Consider the following 11907-nt stretch of genomic DNA (forward strand, 5'->3'; position numbering starts at 1 on the left):
GTGATATGAACAATACTGTCTAGGCTGAGGTGGTCTACTATAGAGACACACGCACATGTATGTTTAGTGAAGCACTATTCACAATAGCAAAGACTTGGAACCAACCCAAATGCCCATCAATAATAGACTGGATTAAAAAAAAAGTGGCACATATACACCATGGAATACTATGCAGTCATAAAAAAGAATGAGTTCATGTCCTTTGCAGGGACATGGGTGAAACTTGAAGACATTATTCTCAGCAAACTAACACAGGAACAGAAAACCAAACACTGCATATTCTCACTCATAAGTGGAGTTGAACAACGAGAACAGATGGACACAGAGAGGGGAACATCACACACTGGAGCCTGTCAGAGCGTGGGAGGCAAAGGGAGGGAGAGCATTAGGATGAATACCTAATGTATGCCGGCCTTAAAACCTAGAGGATGGGTTGATACGTGCAGCAAACAATCATGGCACGTGTATGCCTATGTTACAAACCTGCACATTCTGCCCATGTATCCCAGAACTTAAAGTAAAATTAAAAAATTTTAAAAAGATTTCCAAAGCTTGCTATCATTAAATGAAATGGCTGTTTATGAAAGACATTGTGCATGCAAGCCCTTTTGTTTTATGAATATTCTAATTAACTTCAACTTTTAGTAGCTCCCAGGATAAACAAAGGAAAACTTCCTTTCACTATTCAAAAAAACAAAACTATGTGGTCTATGACAAAGGTCCATGTAATATCACAAAGCAAGTACAAATCAAGAACAAACTTCCATTCACAATTGCCACAAAGAGAATAAAATACCTAGGAATACAACTAACAAGGAACATAAAGGACCTCTTCAAGGAGAACTACAAGCCACTGCTCAACGAAATAAGAGAGGACACAAACAGATGGAGAAACATTCCATGTTCATGGTTAGGAAGAATCAATATTGTGAAAATGGCCATACTGCCCAAAGTAATTTACAGGTTCAATGCTATCCCCATCAAGCTACCAGTGACCTTCTTCACAAAACTGGAAAAGACCGCCTTAAACTTCATATGGAACCAAAAGAGAGCCTTCATAGCCAAGTCAATTCTAAGCAAAAAGAACAAAGTGGGAGGCATCACACTACCAGACTTCAAACTATACTACAGGGCTACAGTAATCAAAACAGCATGGAACTGGTACCAAAACAGAGATATAGACCAATGGAACAGAACAGAGGTCTCGGAGGCAACATAACATATCTACAACCATCTGATCTTTGACAAACCAGACAAAAACAAGCAATGGGGAAAGGACTCCCTGTTTAATAAATGGTGTTGGGAAAGCTGGCTAGCCATGTGCAGAAAGCAGAAGCTGGACCCCTTCCTGACACCTTACACTAAAATTAACTCCAGATGGATTAAAGACTTAAACATAAGACCTAACATCATAAAAACCCTAGAAGAAAATCTAGGCAAAACCATTCAGGACATAGGTGTAGGCAAGGACTTCATGACCAAAACACCAAAAGCATTGACAACGAAAGCCAAAACAGACAAATGGGACCTAATCAAACTCCACAGCTTCTGTACAGCAAAAGAAACAGTCATTAGAGTGAATCGGCAACCAACAGAATGGGAAAAAATTTTTGCAGTTTACCCATCTGACAAAGGGCTGATATCCAGAATTTACAAAGAACTAAAACAGATTTACAAGAAAAAAACAAACAAACCCATTCAAAAGTGGGCAAAGTATATGAACAGACACTTTACAAAAGAAGACCTACATGAGGCCAACAAACATATGAAAAAATGCTCATCATCACTGGTCATCAGAGAAATGCAAATCAAAACAACATTGAGATACCATCTCACGCCAGTTAGAATGGCGATCATTAAAAAATCTGGAGACAACAGATGCTGGAGAGGATGTGGAGAAATAGGAACACTTTTGCACTGTTGGTGGGAGTGTAAATTAGTTCAACCATTGTGGAAGACAGTGTGGCAATTCCTCAAGGACCTAGAAATAGAAATTCCATTTGACCCAGCAGTCCCATTACTGGGTATATATCCAAAGGATTACAAATCGTTCTACTATAAGGACACGTGCACATGAATGTTCATTGCAGCACTGTTTACAATAGCAAAGACCTGGAACCAACCCAAATGCCCATTGACGATAGGCTGGATAGGGAAAATGTGGCACATATACACCATGGAATATTAAGCAGCCATCAAAAACGATGAGTTTGGGTCCTTTGTAGGGACATGGATGAACCTGGAAACCATCATTCTCAGCAAACTGACAGAAGAGCAGAAGATCAAACACCCCATGTTCTCACTCATAGGCGGGTGTTGAACAATGAGAACACATGGACACAGGAAGGTGAGCACTACACACTGGGGTCAGTTGGGGGGAAATAAGGGAGGGAGGGTGGGGGGTGGGCAGCTGGGGAGAGATAGCAAGGGGAGAAATGCCAGGTGTAGGTGATGGGGAGGAAGGCAGCAAATCACACTGCCACGTGTGTACCTATGCAACAATTTTGCATGTTCTTCACATGTACCCCAGAACCTAAAATGCAATAAAACAAATAAATGGGAAAAAAAAACCAAAACAAAAAACAAAGCAAGTACAGTGCCTGGAATATACAGGCACATAAGGACGCATACAGTGCTCACATGTTTGTGGAATGAATTTATCTGCTGGTTCTCACATGTCTCTTGTCTTTCACTGGTCAAGCCTTACTTCCAGGACTCTAACTCCCCAATATTTTATATATTTGTAGAATAAATGAAAAAATATAGGCCTGGTTTGAGTATCTACAGTAACTCTATATTATAAAACATAACCTTTTATAATCCTATGGGTATTAAATGAGAACATTGTGTGAAACTTAAAACAATTTTTGATATCATTAAGGAATGACAGGAGTGAACTATAGCAGTAACCATAAAGCAAACCTTCTAAAAGAGACTCACACATACTTCACATTTTCTTAGGAGGGTGAATTAAAGATGAAAGGGTCAAAAGAATTGTTTAAAACATTCTCTTTACCACAACAGACAACAGTGTTTTGTTCAAAACAACTGCTGAGAAAGGATACTCAATCAGGAAGAACACAACTGTTAGAGGAAAAGTAATAAGCCAATTGTCAAATCGGAAAAAATGACAACTAATGTGACACTGCTTTATATCTCATGAAGCAACGATAAGTTGATATTAAATTTCCATTGAAAGCTGTGATGCCTACAAATGTCATGGCATCACGGAAGCTTGTTTCCAGTTCCTTGTGACTACCTGTTTTTTGAGCTTTCTTTCTTTAGGGCACCTTCAGCATTCAGAATGTTTGGCAATTAGTTTTAAATCTAGTACTGATGTCTTCCCCCCCACCTCCAACCCTCTGGAAAAGTAGCTTGAGCTGGAAGGCAGCAGCTGAACAAATATTCGAAGCTGATGAAAAAGTGGTGAGTAGATAGGAAACTCATCTAGCCTTCAGCAAGATTAAAGGGCATCAGTCGATATGAGTGTATTTAAAACAAGGGTACATGTGGGAATGCAGGAGGGTCCATCTTTTTAATTTGGTCCACATAATTGAATTGTGAATACTTTCTTGTATTCCAAGAAACAGGAATACCTATGTGGAATTTTCAGATATGTGCTCTTTCAAAGTGATATAACTCAGCTGAATGAACAGCCATGAGAAAATCCAGGCTCAATTAGACGTTCAGCTATTTGTGCTATGTAGACCTAACTAGTGCTTCTCATTCTGTTCTGTGGCCACAGCTCTGTGTGGATAGTAGTTCAAGACATTTTACATAGTTGAAGTAGCCTGTGGAGAGTTCTCTGTCTTTACAGTTAAGTATCAGTAGCACTCCTGGGTTATATTGCTTGCAAAAATACTGTCATGGTTAGGTAACCATCTTTCATCTTTGATTTATCTCCAAGTAGATCATGTTTTTATGGATAAGAACATTTTTTGAGACACCCCTTACTTGTTCAATTTCTCCGTTGTTTGTTTCAAGGTAGTATACATTTGGTACTAACAGGACTTAAAATGCGCACATATTATTTTCTCCTTTGGAAAATAATACACGTTCTCTATGAAAGAAGGTTCTAAAAATCACTTATATTCACATTACTCAAGTGAGGATCATTGTTAACTATTAATATTTGAGTAGATGACTTTTCAGTTTCTTTTAAAAAATGAATCGCTTAGCTTTTATATCGTTGTTCACATACTGAATATGCAAGTTTGGGTAGGACCTTGAACTAGACCTTAATGATTCATATCAATGAGTGACAGAAAATAAAAACTGAGGTAAGCGAAAAACAAAGATAGATCAAAATGCTCACTTTAATCAATGGTTCAACTTCTTCTGTCAAATCTTTTTTAAAAGGCCTTCAATTTTGATCACTTTTTAAAATAAAGGAATTATGAGGTTACTGTGATTGTTTTTTAGGTTATCTCATTTGAGCTTTCTAACAAATATAATAAGTAGCAGTCATACCGTCCTTTAACATTAATTGAGTTGGGGCTAGATGCCAGGTGTCTCAACTCCATGGCCACCATTCTTTCCGTTACATCATGATTCCACCCATGGGATTTGCATGGCTGCACATACTCTAGTGAATCTGCCCGTGCCATTACTGTCTTAGTTATCTTGTGTAGCATCCAGACTCAGGTAAGCTAAAGAAGTATTGGAGGCTTGGTCCAGACTCTAAGGGTCTGGCCTGGATCCCAAGTCCAGAGGTTATTTGGGACGTTAGTTGGTTTGTTCTGGTGTACCTCCAGTGTGAATCTTTGAGTATCTGAAAAGTAGACATTTTGTTTGGAATCTTTGTTCCATCAATCCTAGTTGTGTGACTTTTGAAAAATTCCTAACATCTCTTAGCTTTAGGTTTATGATCAGTAAAATGGAGAGAATCTGTTTTATCTCTCAGGGCATAATTTTGTCTCATTAAATATAATCACACATATGTCACACTGTCCGCTGATAGGAGCAACTGATAGAAAGTACCCATCACATATTAGTAGGAGAAACCCAACTAACTACTGAGAAGACTTAAACCCTTGCTGAGGATTCTGCTGGGAAATAGCCTCATCCCCTAGAGATACTTCAAACTATGGGTCTCAGAGAATCTGGCTTAGCACTTAGCCTTGCGTAAAAGGAGAGATGGGGATATAGGAGACTGGTTGAAAAAAAGAGTGGAGGTAACCCAACAATGTACTCATTGCTTTTCAAAGACCTCTACACAACAGTGACCTGCCATATTTGTCTTTGAACCCTAAGTACCCAAGCATTTACTGAGTGACTAATATGTACCAAAGCCCTTCTAAACATGAGTGGTGCCCTTATGAAAATATTGGTTTGTCAAATACATCTGTGAATGGAGGGGTGACTTGTGCATGTTGTGAAGGCATGCTGTGAAAACAGCTTTTCTTATTTTCTTCTTTCTGCTCTTCCATTTGGACCAACTTATAAACAATCGTATTCAGACTTAACTGATATTATTGGTCCTAGGGTTTGAACTCAAGTTTCCCTGGTTCCATATCTGTTTCTTCTTTAAAGACTTACCATGCCTCCACGTGTATGGCAGCCTCAGACGGGACTCAGTGAATGTCTTATGAACTCTACACTCAAACAGCAGAGGAGAGGAGACCAAATATAAGAAATAACAGTGACTAATGTAAGATAGTATATTGATTTCTAATTATCTCCCCTCATAAGAATGAGGCACATCGAATAACTAAATTTTCTAGGGAATTGAAGTAATCTCTCTGCAAAGTTTAATATAATTTTGATTTTTCATCATCTTTCCTGAGAAATCATGTCCTATAACATTATTTTATTTTCTGCATTTTTAACCAGATAACTCTAAACATATTTTACTTTTGTTCAAGTATTTGGGCACCATTACTTTGCTATGTCCTTCTCAGACTTCAGTTTTTCTGTCTGTCTCTTTCCTCTAAGTCTGGATATCAACCATCCTTTCTGTCATGTTTGCCATTCTTTCCTCCTCCTTCCTTTCTCTCACTCCTTTCTTTTCCCTTCTTGATTTCTTCTTTTCTGTTTGCTGATGCTAATATTTTTGACCTAAAAATCAGATGTCTGAATGAGTTAACACTTTAACCAAAGTCTTGTATCCACAGAGTAAAGAACAAGTTTTAATAAAGGTGCTGTTTATTTCTCTTTTGCCCAAGTTCACACCTTTTCCCATTTACTTCAACTGTGATATTTTATGGGACTAGAAAGAGAGCTTAATCAGGGACAGACTTAACTCCAGGTAAGTGAATGTGCTACTTCTTCAAGAGTGGCAAGAACAGATGGAAGTAGTAAAGGCTGGGTGGTCAGGGCTAGAGCCAGGCCTCTGGAAGAATTAGATCAGGGAATTCTAGAGACTATGAAGAAAAGGCGAATGACAGGAGGCAATGCCTGAGAGGAAGAATGAGTAAATGCCAGGCAGGAAAGGGAAAGGAACTGCTTCAAATTATGCATCCACTACAGCCTGGCTGTTTCATGTAGACCTCAGAATGAAGGTTTGTAGTTACTGTGCCATTTACATGCCCTCCTGCCCCATCCATGTTCTACTCTCTACCCCTTTTTTTCCTTCTTCCTATCCTCTAGCTTCCTTTGGGATTCAGTTAATAGGTGGCACTGACAGGCAACTGGAAGGTGAGAGGAGAGTGAAGTCCACAAACATGACAGAAATAGCTATTTTTCTGGGTCACTGTGCATTGGCTGCATTCCTCTCTCAAAATGTCTAGCACCTGTTGAGCCGTCTTCCCATAGCTCTGCTCCAGTCACTGTTCTTTCACTTGCCCCTTCAGGCCTTGATGTAATTGCTACACATTGTTGGTTCACCAAACCTACCTTCGTCTTTGTAAATTGATCTTGTATTGAATTCTCTTCAATCATCAAACTTGGTAGTGTCATCAGCGTTCTGCTGTTACCTTGACTGTTTTACTGTTTATAGCGTGAATCTCGACATGCTGTTTTGTCTTTCCAAGTGGGAGAAGCATGCTAATAATGCCTCCAATCCACCATCTTGAAAAACACTACTTTTTAAGAAGAAAACATTTTTTTTTTTTGAGACGGAGTTTTGCTCTTGTTACCCAGGCTGGAGTGCAATGGCGCGATCTCGGCTCACCGCAACTTCCGCCTCCTGGGTTCAGGCAATTCTCCTGCCTCAGCCTCCTGAGTGGCTGGGATTACAGGCATGTGCCACCATGCCCAGCTAATTTTTGTATTTTTAGTAGAGATGGGGTTTCACCATGTTGACCAGGATGGTCTCAATCTCTTGGCCTCGTGATCTACCCGCCTCGGCCTCCCAAAGTGCTGGGATTACAGGTGTGAGCCATCATGCCCGGCCTAAGAAGAAAACTTTTTTTTTTGTATAAGTTGCCAAATTTCATACACGCTTACCTCTGCTTCTGACTATAACGGTGTAACTGTGAATCCTCTCATAGTAAACAACTAGATAACTGGATGAAATACACAAGGCAACTATTTCTGGACAGTAGACAGCAGGCAGTGCAGGACTGTAATATGTGAGAGAAGGTAAATAAGCAAGGTGAATGCCTTAGTTCCTTCTCACACTGCTATGAAGAAATACCCAAGACTGTGTAATGTACAAATAAAAGAAGCTTAATTGACTCACAGTTCTGCAGGGCTGGGGAGGCCTCAGGAATCTTAGAATCATAGTAGAAGGGGAAGAAAACACATTCTTCCTCACATGAAGAAGGAGAAGAATGAGAACCAAGTGCGGGAGAAGAATGGGAACCACCTGAAGGTTTTCCCTTATAAAACCATCAGGTCTCGTGAGAACTGACTCACTGGCCTAAGAACAGCATGGGGGAAACCACCCCCACGATTCAATTACCTCCCATCGGGTTTCTCTCATTACACTGGGGTTTACAACAATTCAAGATGATTGCTGGTTGGGGACACAGCTAAACCAAATCAGTGAGCATTATATTCATCCTGACTTTCTGTCTGGAAGCATTTTCCAGACAACACATAGGAGATCAATTAGAATGTAGAAAGTGTGAGACACCTGAAATTTAACAAGTAGAAACAGAGTCTGGGAAGCTGGCAGAAAAAGAGCTCCAAAATGTATGAAGACCCCCTTGAGCATTGTGTTGAATACTAAACCACAGCTGTGAAGGGCGAGACTCCATGAGGTTGGGCAAAGAACAACAAGAAACTGTAAGTTGAAGTTTCTAGAGTACACGCAGGGCTGGGAGATGTTTGTGTTCTGGTCAACCATAGTGAAGAGTCCTTGTTAAAGCTTTGAGGTATTCAGTGGAAACACTAGAGGGTCATGCCTTGCAAGAGTGAATAAACTAGATCTACAGTAAAGGACACTTGAAACCTGCTGTAACAACCATATAGGAAAACTTTGAAAAGCTCAAACTGATTATGAAGTAACTTAAAAGTTTCTAGAATAAAAAAAAATTAAAGAAACATTACACACACACACACACACAACCACACACCACACACACACACACACGCAACCACACACACATGCGCACACATTCCAGCCCCTTCCAATGCTCAGGAAGAAGAATATTTTGCACAATCTCAGTTATGACCACTGCCTGCATCACCCTGGCTAACAAGGAGGTCTTGAGTCTGTTCACGTATCCAGTGCATTACTACTGCAATCCTATTTATAACCAAGAAATCTCAGAGTCTATGTCACTACCCTCTCGTGCATGTGTGTGCACGTGTGTGTGTGCGTGTGTGTGTGTGCGCGCGTGCGCGCATGCATATGTCCAGGGAATCCAGGGATGTGATGTTCCTTCTAGGCTCCTAGTAGTGTGTAGCAGCATCAGTTCTGATGAGGGTCAGAGGGTAGTGACATAGACTCTGAGATTTCTTGGTTATAAATAGGATTGCAGTAGTTTTGCACTGGATATGTGGACAGACTCAAGACCTCCTTGTTAGCCAGGGTGATGCAGGCAATGGTGACAGCTGAGGCTGTGCAAAAGGGTTCTCCTTCCTGAGCACTGGAAGGAGCTGGAGATACATACACACACACACACACACACACACACACACACACACACACACACACATATATAAACCAGCACTCACCAGTGTAACATGTACAATGTCCAGCATCTAATGAATAGTAGGCATTGGAAAAAGTAGTACAATTTAATTGATTACAAGAAGCATTACAATTTATATTATAATAACATAAATATTATATATTATACAAATATATTACATTATATTTAATTAAAATATAAATTAAAGTCTCTTCTATTACAAGAAGCAACAGTCACCAGAAACATACTTTTTTTAAATGACAAAGGCAATGGAATTGGCAGAAAAGGATCCTAGAACAGCTTTACAAATACCTTTAAATTTTAAGGGAAACATAGTCTAATAAGGAGAGGAATGTAGGATTAAAAACTGGAACTTCTAGAAATGGGATAATGTATGAATGAAACATTTCACTGGATGAGATTAACAACTGATTAACACCAGGAAAGCAAGAAAAAAACCATGGAATTTGAAAGCATAGCAATAGAAAACTTGCAAACCGAAGCACAGAGGGAGAAAAAAATTGAACAAAAAAAACAGAGCCTTGGTGACTCAGGAGACAAAATCAAATGTCAACATATGTGTGATCTGGGCTTAATAAAGAGGGAAATAAATTAACAAATGAAATTATTTGAAGAAATACTGGCAAAAATTTTTGCAAATGTGATGAAAACGGTAAATGTATATATCCAAGATACTCAACAGAACCTCAAGCAGGATAAACACAATGAAAACCATATCAAGGCATATTACAATAAAATTGTTGGAAACTTACGATAAAGAAGAAATCTTGAAAGCAGCCAGAGAAAGAAAATATACACTGTATACAGTGTAAACCATAAGAATAGGCAGACTTCTCATGTGACACATTGTAGGCCAGAAGACAATAGAATGGCGTCTTTATAGTCCTAAAAGAAAAAAATAAATAAAAAAGCTATCCACCTAGAATTTTATGTTAGGTGGAAATAACTTTAGAAACAAAGGTAAAATAGAGTTTTTCAAATGAGCAAAAGCTAAGAAAATTCATTGACAGCAGACTTGCACTTTAAAAGATATTAAAGAAGTTTTTCATCTGGAAGGAAAACAATACCAGATGAAAACTTGAAATTAAACAAGAGAATAAGGAATATTGGAAATAGTAAATATGCTGTTTTATATATAAACACTCTTTTCTTTACCAACATGTAATGAATATATGAGAATATTTGTGAGGTATTTTACACTCTGTTTTTCCTATTAAATCTTTGAAATTCTTCTGTTTTACACTTATATTACATTTCAATTTGAACTAGCCACATTTTAAGTATTCAGTAGCCATGTGCAGATGAGGGATTAGTCATCTGAAAATAAAGTGTTTGTATTTGTGTTATTTATTTTGTCTCACTCTACTAGAATGTAATCTCTGAAACAGCAGTTACATTTTCTTATCCACACCTGTAGCCTCTGTAGCTAGAACACAACCTAGTACATGGTAGGTAATATTTATTTCTTGGATTAAAAGTGTTTCAAGGAAGAAGACATGGATACTGTATACAGCAGATAGAAATTATAAGGTATGTGTTTTGGGAGCTAGAATGGTTCTTAAAGGAGGTTTAGTTAGTATGGACTTCCAAATTTGATGGCTGTAGGTTTAAATCTCAGCTCTATCACCTGCAGTTGTGTGGCCTTGGGCAAATGTTTAACCTTGATTTGGGGATGTCTAAAGTGGATAGGGCATGAAAGCAATTGGTCCCAGGAGGGAGGGTATTTTATCTCTGACATTGTTTTGAGTTGCTGGGGCATGATGATAATAAAAAGTCTTATTTTTATTATTTAAAAAATTCCCAACAGACAATGCACCCCCATCCCTTGTCAGTACTTGAGTGTACCACTGACATTGCTTCATCCTTGATATGCTACTGCCTCTGTGAGCTTACATTTTCTCACCTTTAAAATTATTTTTGTCATTTTATGTAGAAAATATTTTATAGCCCTTATTACATGCCAGGAAATTCTCAAGGATACACACACACACACACACACACTCACACACACAAACATACCCCTATCTACACACACACATACACACACCCCTATCTAAATATATAAATACACACATATCTTTATACATATGTGTGTGTGCGTGTGTGTATCTACACATCTATCTATATATCCATCTCTATTTCTATCTCTGTGTAATTCTAGCAACAATCCTGGGAGAAAGGCAATTTTTCGATTCCCATTTTACAGATGAGGAAACAGAGGCCCAAGTTTACATAGCTGAGAAGAAGCAGAGCCAGGTTTTTAACTCAGGCAATTTGACTTCAGAGAATGCACTCTTATATTGCCTCTCCATAATAAGACCTACCATATAAAGTTGGAGATACTGAGTGGAAAATAGCCAGCATGGTGTCCAGCCCACAACAGATTTTCAGTGGACAGGAGCTATTCTTATTATCACTATTAATAAAGTTTTTATTGGTTGAGAATCTGAAATCACAGGGAGGGTAATAACACCCCAAGGGTACACCACTATTCAGAAGCAGACAGGGCTTAAGGTATATAACCTGCTGATTTCCAGTCATGCCACGTCTGTCCACTGTTAACCCTTTATGAGAAACTAAGAAGAAATAACCACTGGAGGAGTAAAGAAGAATTGTTGACATTTTAATTAAATACGCTGAGAGATTGTTTTTCTCTTGTGTGGTTTGAAGTCTTATTCTATCTGACCCTGGGAATTCGCTCATATCCTCCACAGGGATTTTTATGAAGAGAATATTCTAAAAACATCCTTTCCCTGCCCCAGCTTCTTACCAGGGCAAGAATAGTGTTTAATATTCTAAGGCTCTTATATGTCGTGATTTTTTAACTTTAGTCACACTTAAATGTTTTTATACATTTTTAAAGCAT

This window comes from Sapajus apella, unplaced genomic scaffold, assembly GCF_009761245.1.
Source record: "Sapajus apella isolate SASKATOON/1434 unplaced genomic scaffold, GSC_monkey_1.0 scaffold3, whole genome shotgun sequence".
Lineage (NCBI taxonomy): Eukaryota > Metazoa > Chordata > Mammalia > Primates > Cebidae > Sapajus > Sapajus apella.